The 21,673-nt window shown below is 35.4% G+C and overlaps 1 protein-coding gene across 5 annotated transcripts in view; it reads left to right on the plus strand.

Moving 5' to 3' along the window:
• The window catches only part of Cdh18 (cadherin 18), an 814,309-nt gene that overhangs the window by 686,169 nt on the left and 106,467 nt on the right, over positions 1 to 21,673 (plus strand). The window lies entirely within an intron of this gene.

The raw sequence follows: 21,673 nt of genomic DNA on the forward strand, positions 1-21,673 counted from the left end.
TGGGGATAAATTCTTTGAGCTTTCATTAACAAATATTATTATTATCCTCTTACTATTATTTATTCTATGAGTGTTATGCCTGCATCAGATAAGGGCCCCCATATCATGCAGTGCTCATGGAAGCCAGAAAATGTCATTGGATTTCCTGGAACTGGACTTATGGATGGTTTTTAGCTGACATGTGGATACTGGGATTCAAACCCAGGTCCTCTGCAAGAGCAGCCAAGGTTCATAACTGCTGAGTCATGTCTCAGCCCCTGATTACTAAATGTTATATAGTCTTCATTTTTAGTGGGTATTTCACTCTTTATGGAGTAAAATTCTACATTGACTTATTTCCCTAACTTAATAAGTAGTATTGTAATTCCTGAGATATTAGTTGAAAATATGCCGAAGTTCTATTATTTTATATCTTTATTCTTTTATTGTAGTTTAATGGAGTTTTAAGTTGTTCTTATCAGCTTTCTGCAGTTTAACTATGATGGACAAGCATTTACACGTTTTTATTCTGCCAAATATAAGGTGTTTTAAAGCTATCTTTGAGAGTTTAGTTAATTCTTGGTTACAACCTATTCAAGTACATATTGTATTTACTTTTCTTACTTCTTTCCTAGTCATTCCACAAAGCCTGCCTGCTAGACTTTCACAGGTACTGCCACAGCCTATTAACCACTTATGGATATCTGCCCTTTTCTATCAGTAATCTTTAACCTGAATATGTCATACTGCCTATGTTCTCTATAGTAATCTACTTTTCTACTTTTTGAATTCCTTATTTAACTTCATCTGTTAACTTAATTAAATGCACACTTCAGCATTGAAATACAAATTTTAGTTTTCACTTATGAAAGACAGAACTTTGGTCTATAATAAAACTATTCACATTTTTATTTATTTAAACATAATATGAGCACTTACTTTTAACCGTTTTTTCTAATGGCTCCCATACAGTAGTTATATTGGAGTCATTTTATTGTTTGTTGCCCTCTGGATTTGAAGATATGCTATTTTTTATGCTGGTCTTGGTGATACTGGTAAGACACTGCAAAAACCATCATAGAACTGCCCATGATTGTGTCATCTTCCTCCAAAGATGCTTGAGGTGATTTCTTATAGGAAATATTGAGCATAAAGTATATAAATTATTTAGATTCTCCACTACTGCTTAATTTTATTTATACTCATATTTCTAGAATAAGTTCTTTCTAGAAGCTATTGTTTCTCCATTAGCATTGAAATCTCAGTTTACTAGTTTAACTCCCCCAGTACTTCAAACCTCTGCCTCACTCCTTTACTTTTAAGGTGCACTTTCTCAGGCCTGTCAGAGTTCCCACATGTGCCAACATAGTACATGCCCTGCAACTACAGGAAAAATACATTGAGATATTTGGCTTATTTTTTTAGATCTTTCTCTTCCTTGATCTTTAATACGAAGCTTCACCTACTGTGACAGCTCTGAAGTCCACCGTCTGTCTTCAAAAGCTACATAATATGTGTTTGTTCTCATCCCCCAGCACTTTATATTTAAAAGTGCCCTCGAACATTTGTGAATGTGAAACTGACCGTATTACTCAGAACCATGTAATTCATAGCTCATCCTGACCATCTATATCAACTATTTCACTGATTTCTAATAACCATGTTATTTATATGGTAAAGCCTTAGAGTTATGTTCTATGGAAGAGTTCGCTATGAAAATTACATTGCATTTTAGTCAGGAAATCATCATACTTATATTTAAATTAAAAGGTCATATAGTCTATTCATTTATTTCAAGCATGGATACTTTGAAGTGAAAAATTTGAACTAAATCTACAATTATAAAATTAAGTATAAAGGGCTGGGCAGATGGCTCGGAGGTTAAGTTAAGAACACTAGCTTCTCTTGCAGAGGACCCCAGTTTAATTACTAGCACCCACATGGTGGCTAACAACTGTAACTCCAGTTCAGGGGGAATTGGATACCATCTTCTGACCTCCACAGGCTTTACACGACAGAGGCACACATATATAATATATGTAGACAATACACTCATACATATAAAATTATTTTAAAAATTAACTATAAAATAGCAATAGATCATAAGTATTTTTTCATTCAGTTTTCATGCATAAAACTGTATTTATTTCATATCATGACATTCAGCATGTGTGCTAGACAACTTTAATTGTCAACTTGAGGAGTTCCAATTGAAGAATTTTCTCCATTGGACTGGCCTGTGGCCATGTTTGTAGGGCATTTTCTTGACTGTTGAGTGATGTTGAAGGGCCCAGCCCACTGTGGGCGGTACCGCCCCTGGGCAGGTAGTCCTGTATAAGAAAGCAGGTTGAGCCCATAAGCAGCATACCTCCATGGCCCGTGCTCCTGCCCCCAGGTTCCTGCTCTGAGTTCCTATCTTGGGCTCCCTCGGTGATGAACTGTGACCCATGATGTGTAAGCCCAATAAACTCTTTCCTCCCCAAGTTGGTAGTGGTCAGACTGTCTTGTCATAGTAATTGAAAACAAACTAGAACAGCATGCAACGTAAAATCGGTTTAATTTTTCTCTTTATCTTTTTAAATATGACACATAAACCTGTAGCACATAGTGTTTCAGACAAGGGAGTAGCACTAATAACTAAAAATGTGAAATTGGTCTGATTTTCAAGTTGCGCGTTTCAAAATAATTTAAGAATGTCTACCTAGACATTGGTGACTTGTCAACAACTTTATTATTTTATTTTTACACTATTTGGTCATATTATAGAGTAAGTTTATAGATTTTATTTCCTTCAATTGTTATTTTGTATATGGACAAACAAATTATGCTATAGCTATATCCACTTCAGAGGTAAATTTACAAGTCAATGGATTCTAAATCTTCATCAAATTATAAAAATGTGTTGGACTTTTCTACTCCCTGTTCTGCCATGTTTCATGAGCCTTAGGTGTAGAGATTGCACTGTAGACGTGTCACTCACAGCTGGGCATCTCTCAGATGTATACTCTCTGGGTGATCAGTTGTGGAACTCTGTAATACCTTCCATCTTTGCAAAAAGAAGCTTCTTTGATGAGTGGTGTATGGTACATTTGTCTGTAAATAGAAGGATTCATATTTAACATATGATATGAAATTTCCTTTGTCTAGAGGTATGACAGACATAGAGTTTTCTCTGGGATCTATGACTTCTCTAGTATTTTGTATTTAATTACATTTGTTTTTCAGTGCCATGAGTTCCCTCCCATTGAGAGGGCTAGAAGTTCAATTAGATAAGTGTTGATTTCCCCCTAGATAACAATACCATTGTAGATTCGATCAGACAAAAAGCTAGCATGAACTGGGGAAGTGGGCAGCAGACCCTAACCCTAGACAAAGAATTATTGGCAAATAATTACTATGGGGTGAGGGAGAGTAGACCCCTAAGGAAATGATTCTAACTATGGGGTGAGGGAGAGTAGACCCCTAAGGAAATGATTCTAATTAGACTGACTAGACTCTAGTGGGTGAAATTGTACCAATGTACACCTGGAGAGAAATTCTTGACTGAATAGGACTCAACATATATGACAGAATGTCTGAAATCTGTTGGTGGAGGATATGGTGAAGAGAAACAGGGTCTAGATTTGATTAAGATGGATTATATGAAATGTACAAAACCTCAACAAAAATAAAAACATATTGGACCAATTTTCAATTAAAATTTACAAACTTGAGCTGCATATGTTGTTATATGCCTGTAGTATAGTACTTACAAGGAGAGAAAGGTGGTTCAGGCATTCAAAGTTATCATTGGCTACATAGTGAGTTTTAGGCATGGCTCTATGAAGTCCAGTCTCATACAACCACCCCACACACACACAGCACACACATATGACATACTCTCAGTGTTTATAATTATTAGTAATAATAAATTAATGATTTTCACAAAAGAAAGTTACAATAATTTGGAGAAAAATGAAATCCTTGGATTGAAGGAAATGGCTAGATAGACAAAACACTTGCCTCTGAAGTAGGACCAGAGTTTGGATCCCCAGAGCTCATGAGGCAGAGACTGGGGAATCCCTGGAACAGGCTGGTTAGCGTAACCGTCAACAAGCTCTTGGTTCACATGAATGTCCCTGTCTCAATAAACTGATTGGATAGTTTAAGAAAGGTTCTCAGCACCAACTTCAGCTTCTCATATGCATACATATACAAATGTTCACATACACACATAAACATACCCCGCACAGATACGCATGCAAATACACATGTAAAATAAAGCTAAATTATTTATTTGACAGTCAAATATTTAATTTTTCTTTATTTGCTCTTAATGTGTGTGTGTGCATGAATGTGTGCGTGCGTGCATGTGTGCGTGTGTGTGTGTGTGTGTGTGTGTGTGTGTGCAGGCACATACGCTTGGACATGCCATATCCCACATCTGGAGGTCAGAGGACAAACCTTAGGAACTGATTCTCTCCTTCCACTTTTACATGGGTTCTAGATATTAAATTCAGATGATCTGTCTTGTGTAGAAAGCACTTTTACCCACTGAGGCATCTTGTCATCCCATAATCAACTTTTTGTAGTGTATATTGATACATATCAATAGAATATGTTCAGACAAACAATTTTCAAAATCGTTCTTAAAAGCAGAGAGCTATCTCACTCAGGAAAGCTAGAATATTTATGTGTGGTGTTCTCATGGTCACTGTGCTTACAGTGCTTATTTATGTATTTCAAAATCATGGCAAAACAAGCCTAGCACAGTTCATCATAATCACTGCTTAAAGTGGGGTTTTATGATTTGGAAAAATCCGAAATCCCTTGCGTGCTGTTTTCTTCTCTTCTTGTCATTTCTCCTTACTTTCTCCCTACTTTGAAGGTAGCACTGTCAGCGTCAAACTATGTAGTAAAAAACTTAAAATTTAAATTTAAAGTCTGCCTTATCAGTCTTATCGATAAAGAAAACAGTTGGGATGGTCAGACTTCCTATGGCATCTCTCCACTTATGTGTCTCTCAATTTCCCCTGAAAAGTGTCTGCTGTTCATATACACAGCTTCTCATTTTCACAGCCATCTTTTTCACTTAAGAAAAATATTAAATAATTCCCATAAATTGAATCAATGCATCATCATATTGATTCAAGCTTTTATAGTGTAGAGATTTGGTTTAACCTTAAGATGACCCATTCTGTCAACTATTAAAAGTTATTGAAGCAAAGAAACAAGATCTTTTAAAAAGCAATTAGTGTCATTACTGTCTTGGGAGGGGGTTAGAACACTGAGATGATGGAGTCATGAACTCAACTCCTTAGCACTATTCTCACCAGGTTTTCACTTCTGAAGTGTACCTGAGAAAAGTATTACCAGTTCAAGGGTCAAGCTAAGAAATCACAGTTTGGAAAGATAATACATAAAGCATAAATTATGGAACATTGGAAAATTTTAAAAAATGAGTAATAATGAGATCTTTTGGGGTACAGTACTACGATTCTAGCATTATTTGAAGACATTTGAAGAAAAATATGTTGAGATACAATGTAATGTAGGAATATGTGTGTCATATATTAAAACTGTGATAGAATAATTTTTAATTTCTATGACTAATAAAATATTCAAAGTTCAATACAACTTCTCACCTCATGTCTTAGAAAGTTCAAGATCCAAATACAGCAAAGCTAATACTTTAAGTAAAAGTACTTATAATGTATGATATTATCTTTCTCAGTTTTAGGATTCAGGTTCTTTTCTATTGAACCATTACAGTCAACAGGCTTTACCTACTGCAATCAGTAATTTTGCATGTTGAACATTCTTTCTGTGTCAGAAAAAACTCATGTTCCTATACTGCAAAACCTTTTAATATGATATTGAATTTCATTTACTAGTATTTTGCTATACATTTTCATTAATATCACTGGAGAATATTGGCCTTTAACTTTACCTTCTCTTATAAGCATGCCTCATCATAGAGTACTTTGTGTTATTGCATTTCCACAAAAATGCATTTGTCTAAATTAAAGATTTGAGACTGATATATTTTAAATATCTCTACAAGTGCCATTTTCAAACACCATGCTTCTGTGCCATGTCTCACTAATTCTCACAATAATTCAAACTATTTCTTTATTATAATGTCTGTTACAGTTGTGTGTGGTCAGACATCCTGAATTTATAGTTGTAATTGCTTTGGGGGACCATGAACCAAGGCCATGTATGCTGGAATACTTAGCTATAAGAAGTTAATCTGTGCTGAGTGTTCTACTGAATGGTCAGCCCATCATGTGTCTTCTACATGGGATATAAATGATAGATGAGACAGATAGATGATGATAGATAAATAAATGATAGAGATAGATAGATAGATAGATAGATAGATAGATAGATAGATGATAGATGATAGATAGATGATAGATGGATAGATAGATAGATGATAGATGTAGATATCCAAGAAAGGCGATATTGAAATTAGACCAATTCATAATCTGACAATTAGGTCTGAATTTTCCAGTATAAGAAAGTGCCCCATGACTTTCATTTTGAGTTAAAATCTAGACAGTAAGTTCAACTGGAAAATCATGCTCAAAACTGAGAGGCTCTAGAAGCCAGAGCCTCTATTGTTGAACAGCTAATAAGTGAAATCAAAGAACCATGAGGAAATATCATATTCCAATGAATGTGTGATTTATCAGAAACTGAAGAAGCCATATTGCAGTTATGCAGAAAATCAGAGCCAACATTCCTTTAAGCCAAACCCTAAACTAGGACCAGGTGCTAACCCTGTAAGCTGTGTTGGTTTAGTTGGATAAGGAAGCTGCAGAGGAAATGTTTGGACTACCACGGGTTTTTTTATAAGATTCAAAGAATGAAGTCATATTTTTTTAACTTATTGTTCAACGTGAAGCTTCAACTTGCAATGAGGAAGTTGCAGTCATCATAAGATGTAAGATAAGTGAGGATAGTGATTACTCCAAAGAATATAATTTTAATGTAAGTGAGAAGGACATCTATTTGCAGAAATCATCTACATTATTCAATAATTATAGAGATGTCAATGCTGTGTGTCAACTCTAGTAAGAACAGACTGACTGAGCCTCTTGCTTAAGAGTTAAAGTAACTGGGATGTTGATTGGAAATCAATGTTCTTTTACCATTTCCAGAATTCCAGGAACTTTACTTGTTAAACTAAATGTGCTGTCTGCACTCCACAAATGAAAGAGTTGACCCTGGATGCCAGCACATTTATTTACAATATATTTTACATATGGTTTAAACTTAATTTTGAGAAATACTGCTCAGAAAATAATAAATTCTTTCAAAATATTTGTTGCTAAATTTCTTCTTGGAGGCACAAATATCTGCCCCCCCCTCCTCCCTTGGTTCCCACAAAAAAAGTGAGGCACAATTTTGCCAAACTATAGTTTGGGAACTGGTGAGCTTATTGGGCTTACTTCCAATAAGGAAGTAAGGGTGGGTGAGGGTTCATTTACACAAGCGTGAGTGCTCCTCTCAAGGCCACACTAGAAAGCCTCTACCAAGGCCAATGGTGAGAGAGCCTTCCTACAGCTTCCTTGGCTTAGGTACCTTTAGTCCCCACGCCCCCTTACCCCCCTCCTGCCCCCTTGTGAATCTAGGGCCAACTGGTTGTTTGGGAGGCATTACTGACTCTCCCTGCCCCACCTTTCTTGCAGAAGGGTGAACAGTCAACAAGTTTTGTGATGATGCTAGGCAAGTGGGTGCAATCAAGCCTGGGAAGAAGTTGTCTTTCCAAAGCGTGCCAGTCAAAGGACAGACCTGTATAACAATATTGCTTCTCATTTTCGATGCACCTGATAGAGTAAGAGCTCAGATGGAGTGAGAAATATAGGATTGACACTGATTCTAATCCACCCAGTACAATACCCATTCTGCAGCCCGGGAATTAAGGAGTTCTTTTAAAGTTTTGTTATTGAAGAAACATATTCCACGAGGCTACAGCTGCCACCAATGCCAATTCCTTCCATTCATATAATCAAAGCAAATTGAAGACTTTCTAGTGAGTATTGATTGTTACAGATGTCATTTAAAATATGCGTATTTCATAGACTGTCATAAAAATACCAACACTGACAGGAATTTGCAAGAAGTGGAATTCTACATTCATGGATGACTTTGAGTGATGCAAGATTCAGGGAGGAAGTATTATAATTGAAAATATGTTAGTATGGAAAAAACCCTTATTATTAGAACACTGTGACTCAGTTGCTGATATCTCATGATAAAAATTTGAACAGATAAGGAATGATTCTTACAATTGTACATAGATAGTAGTTTCTTGAAATTGATTCTATTTCTGCTTAAAGTGTTGTGTGTATCATTAGAATGGCAGGAAACAAATGAAAATATACATACATTTAGGAAGCAAAGCACAGTTGAAGAATCAACACTTATTTGGAGAGAAGTTGTACTTGGGTAAATTACTATTAAACATTATCACATGGCACATAGAAATATTTCCTGAAGGAAAAAGCAAATGGATGTATTAAAAATAATTGCTGTGTCATTTATGGAAAGAGCTATAAAGCAGAGAATGTTGACAAAGGATTTTTAACCTTACACATGGGAGATGGAGGCAGGAGGTGACATCAGGAGTCCATCCTTGTCTTTGAAGAAAAGTTGAAGCTAGTCCTGGGTACATAAGACCTTCTCTTGGAAGAAAATGTAGAAGGAGGAGAACAACACAAGGGAGAAAAAGGAGAAAGAGGAAAGTAGTGGAAAAAAGAAAGAAAAAGAAAAGAAAAGAAAAAATTGTTTTGGCCATACTAAGCCTCAATCTCTATGACCAGTGAATAGCCGTGAGGATCATGTTGAGACCAGGAAAGGAATTTAGGTTCACAGAAGGCTTTACATGATTGTTAGAACTCTTGCTAATAAAGAAACTGAAAATAAAGTTATAATTACATACCTAAGCTGCTCTAGAAAACTGTATATATGACTTTTATATGTGTAGGGTAATACGTGTGGCTTACTTAACTGAGATATTCATTTTAATGTGGTGAAATGGAACTCAAAATATTCATTAGATTTGCAGGTCATATCTTTAGTTTTAGCTACAAGAGAAAATTTAACACATGGAATGGATTAGGGAGTGTTCTTAACTTTTAAACATCTTGAAAAACTTTGAGAAGTGATATTGTATACCTAGTGTAGATTTAATAACAATTAACTTTGCCTTATTTAAATTGTGCTATTCTCTAAGCTGTAAATATTGAATGCAAATAATTATGTGATCCTTAGAAATACTATTGGAATCTTTCAGTATGAACTGTTTAGGACAGCATACAATAAAATTACAATTCAATATTTAAATATCTATATTTCCATATATTTATCAAATGAGTTTTTCATAGTTACTTATATTTTAGCTAGGCCTAAATACTACCATCTGTCCATCTATCATCTGAATCTATCATGTCTCTCTACCATCTATATGACTATTATCTATCTATCTATCTATCTATCTATCTATCTATCTATCTATCTATCTACCTACCTACCTATCATGTAGCTATCTAGTTATGTATCTCCCTACCCATCCATCTTCCTATGTATTCTATCCACATATCTATCTATCTCTTCAAACTTCTGTCTTTCTGACATCATTTATCTATTCATCTATCTATGTGCACATGACTTATCTCAAGCTTTCTGCATTCAATCTAAGATGTATGTTGAACCTGATTTTTAGTAGCGAGTTATGTTAAGCAGATGTCAAATCATACCTTTACTTGTGTGATACTATTTCTGTGGAGACATAAGCAAACATCTTCCCACCCCAGTTATCAAACTTATGGAAGACAAAAGTAAGGATCCAATCCAACTCAATTTGATCCATAATCTAATGTTGTAATTTATTGGGGCTACTTTTAGTAGCATGTAAGGTTACTTATTAAAGCAGAAACCACTCCAAGACATTTGTTTCTCTAAAGCTGACCTCAGCATGGGTGATATCTCCTGAAACCTGTAGTTCTCTGCATAACTTGCAGGTAGTTTGATATGTGGGAGGATGTCTTTATCACACACCTAAGATGTTTCTTGCCTAGTAGAGGCATCTTTACTGGTCTGATAGTGTTGCTCAATAGTACTGATACCTTACATAACATTGAATAGGGAAGAGTCTAGTGAATCTGCTCAGTTTTAGGAACTTAATAAATCTATTAATATGTTACTTCCTTAGTCGTAATGAATTTCCCTATAGGATGGAACACTTTATCCTTCTTTAAAACATCCTAAGTCTCCATGAGCTTTCATTTAAGACCAAATGTTTTATCTCAGAGGGAACTGATACACAACAGATGATCAAACACTCAGTTGAACTGCTTCCCACTAATACAGGACTCATGACCCATTTTATCTAGAACTGGTCTTTTTTGAGACAGGGTCTCCTTGTACCCCTAGCTGGCCTGGATTCTCTGTGGAGACCAGGCTGGCCTCAAACTCACAGATATCCACCTGCCTCTGCCTCCTGAATGCTGGGATTAAAGGCGTGCACCACCACTCTCTTTTGCAGGCAGTGATAACCACTATGAGATCATGAGTGCAGTGTCAGGTCATGTTTGGAAGACATGTCACTCCCAATCTCGCCAACCTCTGGTTCTTGAAATTGTTCCATCCCATCTTCTATAATAGTCACTGTGCCTTAGGGAGGTGTGTGATACAGTTGTGGCTAAACACTCCAATCAATTATTCTCTGCACTTTACCTAGTTGTGAATTCCTGAGTTAACCATCACAAACTTGAGTTAATGGGTTATGAAAGAAAGAAGAAACAAATAAACAAAGAAAATAAACACAGAGGGAAGGAAGAAGGGAGGGAGGAGAGAAGAAAAAGAAAGAAAGAAAGAAAGAAAGAAAGAAAGAAAGAAAGAAAGAAAGAAAGAAAGAAAGAAAGAAAGAAAAAGACGAAGAACCATACAGGCTTGTGGGAAAGAAAAGTGTGCCATAAATGAGAAAAGACAGATTATGTGAGAAGAAGGCCAAAGAATATGATATTCTTGATTTCAAATATCTTCCTGGTATCAATAGCTATATTCAGTTAACTCATGCCAAGAAAACAAAAAATATTTGTAGAAAAAAACATTTTGTTGAAAATTTTTACCAGAATTCAGGAAATTGAAGCTGTAATTAATTTTTAAGCTCTAGATTAAAACAGAATTTTATTGAATTTTTGTGTATCTCATACATAATCTTAATCATGTTTATGCCCAATTTCCCATCAGCAAACTCCCATAGCCTCCACACCTCCACTGAATTTCATGCATTCTGACATTAATTTTAGGTCCTGTTGAGACAATTTAGTGTTCCCTATTATCCCTCAGTGTAAGTTCATCAACTGGGGTCTAGTCAGCCTATCAGTCCCTTAAAGAGGCTCAACCCTTCCTCACCCAGTAGTAATCAGTTCTTTAGTTAAGATTGGGGCCTATGACCCATTCAAACAGCTCAATGCTGGATTTTGTCTGCTTGAGTTGGAATGGGTCTTGTGCATGCTGTCACAATTACTGTAAGTTCATATGAGCAAAGTCCCAGGAGTCTGTAAGGTTCTGTTTCCATATGGCCATGCATTTCCTCCCCTGGCTCTTACAGGGAAGGATCTGCCCCCTCTTTTGCAAATGTCCCTGAGCCCTGGGTTCATTTAACTCTGTCACATGAAGGAGCTTCATTGATGAGAGTTGAGAGATGTATTAGTAGTCCCTCCACCCCTTCATCCACTATGTTCCATGACTCTTAGGTGTAGAGATTCCATTGTAGATGTGCCCCTAGGGTTGGGCATTTCACAGACACTTAATCTCCATGTGTAACCCATTGCAGGACTCTGTAATAGTCCTCATCTCTTAAAAAAGCAGCTTCTTTCATGAGTGGTGACTGGCATACTTGTCTGTAAATATGTGTATATATATATTTAGCATATAGCAAGAAATTGCATTTGTTCAGGGATGTGACAGCCTTAGTGTTTTCTCTAAGATCTAAGACCTCTCCAGCCATGTATATTTGGCTACATTTACAGTACCATGTAGTAGTTCCCTACCATTGAGTGGGCTTAGGTCCAGTTAGGTAGCTGTTGATTATCCCAAAGATAAAAGTGCTACTACTGCACCAATGTAGTTTGCTCTGCCTATCATTATTGTGGTTATAAGTCCTTAAAGCTGGAGCTGGACCATCAGTTGATGTTCTCACTTATCAGTTTACATTGTTTTCTCCAAAATTATGAGAGCTAGCCTTTAAGGTAGGTGATACTAACAAGGTCATACCCTCAAGTTCTGGGAGACAATCAAGGGATGTGGCAATAGCCTGGGTAATTTTGGAATCTTCTTGGACTACCTGGCTAACAACTCAAAGGGAGGTAGGTTCCTCCTGTCTGGTACTTTTTCTTGTTATATAACCTTAGCTATACATGGGGACTCATGTAGAGATATTGTATGTGTAATTTTTCAGTAGGTTTTTGAACTAATATGTTTCCTTCTGTTTTTTTTATACCAACTAAGCATTACTCATCTCTCCCTTCTATCTTCCTATCTAGCCCTTCTCCCTCCTCAGTTAAAGTACTCCATTTTTTCTCATTTAACCTTTGATAATGCATGTCTCCTATAGTCCCTTAAGCTGTAGATTTATTGGTTTCAGTTGAAGCAATAAGAATAAATGTTATAATATTACAAATTAATATTTAATAGAAATAGACCAATAGAAATTCAGACCTGCATATAAATTCTTAGGCACAAAGAAAAATAGAAAGGTGATCTGTGAAAAATTATTCTTTATGTATATATACATATGTGCTTAATATGGATGGTTATAGACAAATACTTAAGCAAATAAGAATACTAAATATTCTGTAGTAAGAACTTGAGAGTCACTTCCTGTCAATGGAATTTAAACTGCATAATCAAACATGCATGTGGCAAAGTCACAATTTTTAAAAATATTTTTATTGATTTTTTGTGCATTTTGTATAACAGTTGTTAATCAAATTTAGACCCTTCCCCCATCCATGCCCCCCATAGTCCCCCACATCATATTTCATGCATTCTGTCATATATATTAAGTACTATTCAGTGAAGCATTTGTACCCAGATGTCCGTATGTGTGATAAGTTCATCCCCTGGAGTCTTGTTAGCTTATCTAGAGGTTTTAAAGAAGATCTACTCTCCCTCACACAACAGTTATCTGTTGCCAATAGTTCATAGGCTAGGGTTGGTACCTGCTGCCCATTTCTTTGATTCTATGCTGAGTTGTTGTTGTTTTTCTGATTCAGTGAGGATGAGCTTTGTACATGCTGTCAACATTGCTTCAAGGTCATATGGATGTTTCCAGTGGCCTAAAAGTCTCTGTTTCCTTATCTTCATGCACCAACCTTGGCTCTTAAAGCCTTTCCAACCCTTCTTCCATCGTGCAGTTGTATTGTTTCCATCCCCTGTTATGCTATGTTCCCTGAGTCTTAGGTATAGAGACTCTACTATAGATGTATAGCTCTTAGATATATATTCTCTGAGTGACTCTTGGAGAATTCTATTGGCCTCCATCGGCTGCAAAAAGAAGCTTCTTTGATTAGTGGTGTGTGTTATAATTGTCTGTAAATATGAGGATCAATACTTAAGATATGACAAGACATGTCATTTTTTAGAGATATGACACAGTGTTATTTTTTCTAGAATATATGATCTCTCTAGCCATGTGCATTTGACCATATTTACAATGCCATCCATGAGTTTCCTCCCATTGAGAAAGTCTAATTAGATCGCTCTTGCTTACCCCCTGGACAACAGTGCCACTCCACCACCAATAGAGGTAGTTTTCTGTGCCAGTCATTGTGGTTATTAGGCTTTAGAGCTGAGCTGGATTATTGATTGATTTTCTCCCTTAGTAGAAAAGCAACAGTTTCCATTTTTACCATAAACCAAATGTCTGCTTTTTTCCATGGTTAATTATATACAAAGGCCATGATTCTTTGTAATATGATTCAAGAGTATTTGCAAAGGAATTGAAGAAACATGTAGCCCTGTTAGTAGTTTGTCAGTTTCTTCTTTTCTATCGAATTATTTTGTTAGGAAGTAGCATGATAAATTAAAAAATAGCAATTCATCTCAATTTGCTGATTTAACATTAATATTGACAGAGGTATTGTACTGTTATCATTGATGCATTGTTATCAGGTAGTATGTGGACATTAAGGACAAAGACTGTATGTATCATGAAAGATAGATGTTGTTAGGTAGGTGGAGGGAGTGGCAGCAGTAGGTGGCCAGATTCATAATCAAAGGAAAAAAGCCTTTCAAAATAAAATAACATTTTAAACCGTGACATGGCTTGTATTTCTATGAAATTATAGCCATAGAAATTCATTTAAAGAAGATATCTAATTTAGAAGATTTTTGAGAACCATATTTACAAATGAAATCTCTCCTGATCATTACCTCTCCACAAATACCTCTCTATAAATGTCAAAGCCATGAAAATAATTTCATTACTGCGTAAATATTAGGATATCCGATGAGATACATATTACCCATTATCCAGTAAGTGATTTTAATGACAAAAATAAGTATCAAAATTTTTATAAACAAGGAAAGATACAACCGACTACATGTGTTGTTAAGTAATACTCAGTCCTGAGGATGAAGGATTGACACCACCACTGCTAATGAATGTTCATCACGAACTCACCAAATAACTGTGGGAACCATCAGATTCAGTTAACAGTCGTGTTTTTTCAAATAATTTATTGAGAATTTCATACATGCATATTAAGTGCTTTCATCAAATCCTTGCCTACTCCCTCCCCTCCACCTCCTCCCATATCTCCTCATCACCTTTTTATGATATCTTCATGTACTCTTTCACCTCTTTTTTTAAAATGGGGCTTTTAGATACTCTAACATTCCCCCTCTGAAGAGGTAAGCCTAAAATCGTTTAAGGATTAGATAAGAGCTCCCAAATACTTTCAATATTTTTGGACTTTGGAACAGAGTGTGTTGCTAACAGGCCCAAGGACATTTTGACTTTCAGCCAAGAAACTGACTACTTTTCTTTGGGGTCTGTTTACTCGAACTTCCTAGCCAATTCCTACCTCCTATTCTTATCACACCATCCTCTGAAGAGGTTACTCAGCTTGTGGATAGGGAATCAGAAGGCAGACCACTCTGACTTCTTCCATGCTAAACAGGGACACAGGGTGTGTCAATTGGTCTACCCCATCAATGGTCTATCTAAAAGACTCCCAAATTGCATAATTCTTATCTGTAGGGGGAACAGAAAGTCCTTAACTGGTGAATAGACGATGTGAAAGAGAAGTAAAGAAAGAGAAATCAGCAGTACAAGTTCTAGACAGGGATCTGTAAAAAAGTCAGAATAGGGCAATTTTTAAATACTCATATGAAAGTCCATTAAAATTTCTTGACAAGAGCTTCCAGAACCATCACTCTTCTGGTTTCCTTCTCATTTTCCTTTTGTCTGCCAGGTTAGATTCAAGAATGATAAACTCAGGATTTGTTTTCAGGCACTTTTATATCAGATGGAGTGGCTAGAATTGGTGTCAGTTCCCTCACAAAGGCTTCTAGATTGCGGGAGAAAAACATTTTAGCCATCATTTAGAACAATAGTGAGTTGTCTTTCTTAGCTACAGGTGGGCACTACAGTATTGCAGGCCAAGATTTGAAGTCTTACATCTGAGCAGTACTTTCTGATTAGAAACAAAATCATCAGTGAGAAATAATTGTCTAAATAACTTTTTACATGGACTTAAACCTAATATAAGGGAAAATACATTTCTCATAATTTTATGACAGCATTAACATTACAATTTGTAATTGGATTGTTAGGATTTATGTCCACTGCCATTGGAATCCAGGGTTGGTGAGACAATCTGTTACATTTCTGATTCCATTTTAAATAGATGAAGTTCATATCCTTAGAAAACATGATTGCTTATGGATTCAACATGAAGCTTATTTTTCTAAACATTTCCATATGTTTGAAAGAGAATTATGTAAGACTTAAAAATGAGAATAATTTTTTTCCAATAAATTTAAGGAATAGTAGATAAGGGTGTGTGTGTGTGTGTGTGTGTGTGTGTGTGTGTGTGTGTGATCTAATTGTCAACACCAAGAATGAAGACGTTTGAATTTGTGTTTGTCCTGACAAATCCAGCTATAAAATTGGTTTCTGTAAATAAAAATGCCTGACTTCCAAAATCTTATTCCAACACATAATTAGAATAGATATATAGCTGTATCTGGATCATTGGAATGTAAAGGTCACTAGTTTGAAGATTTATATTTCAATAGAAGAAATGCTAATAGCCTGGTATTACAGACATTCCAGGTTCATGCATGTCATATGTTTATTATTGGGATTTTTCAAAAGAGCCAAACTATAAACTATAAATAATATGGAAATTACATAAAATATAGTATTCCAAACAAAACATTATTAACTGTGATATATATAATCTGATCTAGATAAATATGGATTTAGATAAATATAAATATGGAAACAGTATTTTGATTCATCTATGGTCCAGAATTCCATCATGGGTGGTCATGTGAGCTGTGAACACCATTGTCAAGACTGCTCAGTTCATCTGAACCTATATCCTTTGAAAATATCCGGTCATTTATTACTAAAAGGACTTTAAGTCTTACAAAATGACAGAACAATAGAGAATCACATATGATCATTCAAACTTGACACCATGTTAATTGCTTTTCATCAGTCAGTTTTTGTTTTTTGTTATTGTTCTGAGACTCAAGCTTCATCCTCAAGTGAACTGCACCTCCAGTCATTAACTGCCAGGATGTTTAGATGTAATTCTCTGTGTTTTATGTGTTCCAGAGTGCCTTTACATGTTTCTTTCTTAGAAGTTAGATTTAGTTAAGGTGAATATTTATCACTTTCGTACTGCTTTTGGGTACATTTAAAACGTTTCTTCAAGTCGCTAAATATATTAAATTAAAAATGCAACAGAATATGGAGATATTATTTTGAGATAAAATGTCCAAGGTCAATGCTCACATTGTACACAGACAGTACAAATAACAAAATGTTTGAGCATTTAATGCATACAAATTCCATACTGGATTCTGTAAAATATATGTTCTAACATCAAAGGAGTGTAGTTCCATATAGTCAAGTTTGTATGCTTAATTTGTCATAAATGTAATTTTTGTGTTCTTTGTGATCATTTTCATCAGAGATATACATATCCCATTGAGTTCATATTTATTTTCATTTTTTGTAATGTTTCTAATTTCTTTCTATATTTTATTTCTGTACTTTCCTGTAGCTCCTTTATCAGCATTGTTGGAGTACAACTGGGACATATTAATTTTACATACTGAAAACTGTACAACATAAAGTTTAGACACATGCACCCCCACACAAATGTCAAATAATGATATACCACACTCAGTGGAGCTCCCAATTCACTACCTCACATAGTTACTATATTTTGTGTTTGTATGAGTCAACTAGTTTAACAAATACGAAGCATATGACACATCAAAAACAATAGGTCATCAGAATGAATTCTTCCTGTTGTAACTGCAATTGAAATGTTTATACCCTTTGTTCAATTGATCCATAGCCCCATCACACACACACACACACACACACACACACACACACACACACACAATTGTTACATATACATACATTTATAAGCATACACACACACACACACACACACACACAGATATGCAGTTTCTTGCAACTACTGCTAGGTCATATTTAGGTTTGTCTTGTTTTCGAATCTTTAGAACTGTTCTGCTTTTTGTAGTGGTTAGATTGGAGTACATCAACACAAGAAATATATAACTGTAGTTCATTATTTTCTCAATGATAGTCAAATAGTCATTATCACTTGGGTAATATTAAATTCCAAATCCATTTTTATTTTTATTTTCATGATGCTTAAGGATGTTGAATGGTTTTCCTATTTTAATGATTAAAATAATGCATTATTGAGAAAATGGTATATTGAATTTTTATTTTAGAATGGTAAATAACAATTAAAACCACTGTTATGAGTTTTTCAGGTAGCCCATCTCATTTTACTGCTTACTGAGTGAATTATTTTTCTTGGCATTTGGGTTTGGGTTCTTTTTATTTAATGATTGATTGCTTATTGATTGAACTGAGCTGCATCATTTAGCTTAAGTACTTTATATACACTAGGTATTAATCCACTGTTAAATGCTTCACTAGCACATTTTTCTCCATTTCTGTAGGCTGCATCTACACATAATTTTGTTCTATTGTTTCATTGAAGCTTTTTAACTTTACATAATCATATATGTCAATTCTGTTTTAATTCCTGTTATTGTCATAGTTTTCAGAAAGTCCTTGCCTTCCTTTTGTTTCTCTGTTGCTGTAATAAAACACTGAGCAAAAGCCACTTGGGGAAGAAGGGATTTAACTGGCCTGCAGGTTATAGTCTATCAAAGGAGGTCAAGGCAGAAACCTGGAGGCAGGTACTGAAGCAACCACCATGGTAGAAGATGCTTAATGCCTTATTTTCCTTTGCTTGCTCAGCCACATTTTTATACATATCAGGCCCATGTGCCTAGGGAAGACACTAGCCAGAGTGAGAGGAGTCCACCTACATTGATCAGCAACTAAGACAATGCCTCACAAACATGACCATGGGCCAATCTGATGTGGGAAATGTCTCACGTATGTTTCCTCTTCCTGTGTTACCCAAGTTTGAGTTAAGTTCACAGCCAGCATGCTGTGTGTGCCTATGTCTTGAAGTGTGTTTCTTATGTTAGCCTTTTAAGTTTTTCAGAGTTTAGGAATTACATTATTATTCATTCTGAATTGATTTTTGTATAAGCGAGAGACAAGGATATATTTTCATTCTTCTAAATATGGGCATTCACTTTTTGTAGCACAGTGTGCTGAAGACACTGTCTTTTTCCTAGTATACATTGCTGTTAATTTGAAAAGATAAGTAGGTGGATGTAACTGTACACACTGTTGATCTATGTGCATATTTTTGAACTGGGGCCACCATGATGGACTTCTAACTGTGGATCTGTAAAATAACTTGAAATCACCCCAATCTTATCCAAAGGAATATAGACAACTGATTACCGCTAGATGAGGAACAGCTGACCTTCCTAAAACAAAGACCTCTAGAGAGGCTGACTAGATTCACCAGAAGGGCAAGTAGTGGGGAATGGTTGGGGGTGCCGACAACAGAGCAGACAGTAGCAGGGACATTAGACTATAAGGGCTCTAGTGGGAGGAGGGAACCTATGGGAGGGAGCTACCTGGGAAGTGGGTGTATAAATAAATAAAAAAAAGAAAAGAAAAAAATTCTTCAAAGCATAAAAATTTGCTCCTTAATAATTAGCAGATGTGAAAAACATTACCATTGAAATCTACCTGATGACATTAAATCCATGCTCAGATGCTGAGGAGCTCAGAAAGCAACCGACTGTGACTAGTAATAACCAGATATACAGATATTAGAAACACATGTGCAACTTAGTGTCATTTGTATTAAAAATGAATTTTGCTGTATGACACTGTATTTAAATAATGAAATGGAGATCTTTTTTAAAGTTTAAAACCTCATTTCATTTTATGTCTTATAGGGTTTATATGGAGTACAATATTGTATAAGTGTATCAATTCAACTTTAAACCTAAAAATTTACAGGCAATTTTGAAAGAGATACATCTTAGCTTTGGAAATTGTTATTGAATATGTCAATGCTGTTGTAATGAAATGCTTCTTCTAATTATATGGTTATTAAATAAATAATTTTTTAAAAAGACATAAAAAATAACTTGAAATCAGGCACAGTGGTAGTAGTTTCAACACTGGTCTCCTTATACAGGATTACTTTGGCTATTGAGTGTCTTTTGTGTTTCCATGTGGATTTTATTATTTTTCTCATATGTCTGTGAAGAACGGCATTGAAAATGTGATATGGATTGAATTAAATATATAATGCTATCAGCAAATAGTTACTTGTGCATGCCAAGTAAGCACTCTACCACTAAGCTACATGCCCCATCCCTCAGAAGTAACTTTTAAAAAATGTATACAACTCTAGAAGTTATTTGTATAATGTTGTATTACTATTTGCCACTGAATTGCATTTTAATTCAAGATGTCAATTACTTGTGTCCTTTTTAATGTATATTTTATTGAATTTTTGTGCATTTCATACATCTTACTCATATTTAGACCCCTCCCCTATCTATACCTCCATAGCCCGCCCACAGGATTTCATGCAGTCTTTCATACATGTTAAGTCCAAATGCTACATGGTGTAAGTTCATCCAGTGGAAGCCTGTTCAGGCTATCTAGCATCACTGCCTTAAACAAGATCAACTCTCCCTCACCCAGAAGTGACCACCTTCCAATAGCTCTTTATCTAAGGTTGGGGCATCCTGCCTATTTTCCAAATTCTATGCTGGGTTTTTATCTAACTGAATTTTCATGGTTCTTGTGCATGCTACCACCATTGCTGTAAGTTCATATTAGTAAGTTCCCAGACGCTTGGAAGACTCTTGTTCCTTTATCGTCATGTACCACTCCTGGTTCTTACTATCTTTTCCTCTTCTGCAGTCATCCTAGAGCAGGTGAGTGAGGTTTAATGTAGGAGTCCTGTCAAGAGATAAGCATTCTGCAGTCTCTTATTTTCTACGTTTTGCCCAGTAGTGGCTTTCTGTGTTCATTGTACTCTGTTGCTTGAGGAACGCTTGCTGCTGAGAATTAGTATTCTCTCTGCCCTCTGTTCCACCACCTTCCATATGCCTTACATATAGAGTTTCGATCGTAGGTGTCTCAAATAAGGCTGAGCAACTCACAGACACTTATTCTCTCTGTGACCAGTTGTGGAGCTCTGTAATAGTCACCGTCTGTCACAAAAAGTAGCTTCTTTGATGACTGAGACTGGTATCCTTGCCTGTAAATATAAGGATCCATATTTGGCATATAATAAGAAATTATGTTTTTTCTAGGAGTGTGACAGACCTAGGGTTTTCTGCAGGATCTATGAAGCAATGATTTAGGATCTGATTTTTGTTGATGTTATGATAAAATAACAGTAACATTTTAGTAATTAAAATGATCATTGTGTACTTAAATCCTTTCAAAAATACTTAAAACTGCACTCAATATTTAAAATATAGAATATTCAGTTTGTTTATGGTTCTAAATCCTGGACAATGATATTTACGGAAGTAGAAATTTTCTGTATTTGTACAAACAGGGCATGAAGAGTCAAAATCAAAGCAACTACACAAATACAACCTCACCTTACTGAACCAGTGTATGTGCTCCTTATCCTTCGACTTATTCATTGACTTTGTTTTGATAATTTAATTTTCCTTTTTGCTATTATGAACTGATATCAGCTCCTTTACAGAATATGATTGTAAATAAGCATTAATTGTGTAAGTGAAGTCACAATATTTCTATGGTATTGTGTACACACTTTATTGAACATATTATTCATAAAATGGTAACCAATATTTTTCAGGTATTTCTTTTCTCCTGTGTTTTCCAGTCAAACCTTAAATTTCCTTACATATATTTCAACTTCACATGCTATGTAAAGGAAGTAAATTGGAATTGTCCTAACACTCGATTAATTAAATTTTATTCAATATAAATGAAAATTCATCTAGTTTCTCTATTGCTTACTATTGTAGAAATAATCAAATA

Source organism: Nannospalax galili, unplaced genomic scaffold, assembly GCF_000622305.1.
Source record: "Nannospalax galili isolate Female #2095 unplaced genomic scaffold, S.galili_v1.0 scaffold207, whole genome shotgun sequence".
Taxonomy (NCBI): domain Eukaryota; kingdom Metazoa; phylum Chordata; class Mammalia; order Rodentia; family Spalacidae; genus Nannospalax; species Nannospalax galili.